The 537-nt window shown below is 52.5% G+C and overlaps 2 protein-coding genes across 2 annotated transcripts in view; one reads left to right on the top strand and one right to left on the bottom strand.

The window, feature by feature from the left end:
• The window catches only part of LOC107575309 (sodium channel subunit beta-1-like), an 11,052-nt gene extending 10,574 nt beyond the window's left edge, over positions 1-478 (bottom strand). The window contains exon 1 of the mRNA XM_016261708.1: positions 21-478. The gene's annotated coding sequence lies outside the window, so the exon portion shown is untranslated. The remainder of the gene's footprint in view (positions 1-20) is intronic.
• The window catches only part of LOC107575308 (zinc finger and BTB domain-containing protein 22-like), a 12,441-nt gene that overhangs the window by 7,258 nt on the left and 4,646 nt on the right, over positions 1-537 (top strand). The window lies entirely within an intron of this gene.

The raw sequence follows: 537 nt of genomic DNA, 5'->3' as shown, positions 1-537 counted from the left end.
TCATCTTCATCATCATCGCCGCAGCAGATAAACACTCGGTCTGTCCTCTAGTGCTGGATCTTCATGAGAGCTTCAGAAGAGTCACGTGACCTACAAAGATGTTTAGTGTGCAAAGCCAGCCAAGGGCCCCGATTCTCTGCCTTATTGCTTTCCTGGCTCTTTAAAATCAAACCAATGAGCCGAGATCAACAGCAGCTCTGTCTAGATCATCTGCGACACGAACTAGCATCTAAATAAAGCATTCATTGACACACATGCATACGCAGCGCATCACGCAGACTGTAACTTGCCTCCGCGGTAGACACTCAGGCATCAGACTGGCGCGTGCGATCGGTAAACGGAGATCTGGCGGCGCTTAACGCCATTCTGCGCGGTTCCCGGTGACGCTCGCACTGATGCACTGCGGTAAAAACCCCGAGCCGCGCGCGCAGCGCATCCCAACGCGCGGTGACGTCACGACGCAGCCGGCAGGTGCGGCCCCTTCAAAGCACTCCGCATTGAATACCATAATGAGATTAATGAGATTAATGAGATTAA

Source organism: Sinocyclocheilus grahami, unplaced genomic scaffold, assembly GCF_001515645.1.
Source record: "Sinocyclocheilus grahami isolate Dianchi unplaced genomic scaffold, SAMN03320097.WGS_v1.1 scaffold2563.1, whole genome shotgun sequence".
NCBI classification, from domain to species: Eukaryota; Metazoa; Chordata; class Actinopteri; order Cypriniformes; family Cyprinidae; genus Sinocyclocheilus; species Sinocyclocheilus grahami.
This window is presented reverse-complemented; position numbering and strand designations above follow the sequence as displayed.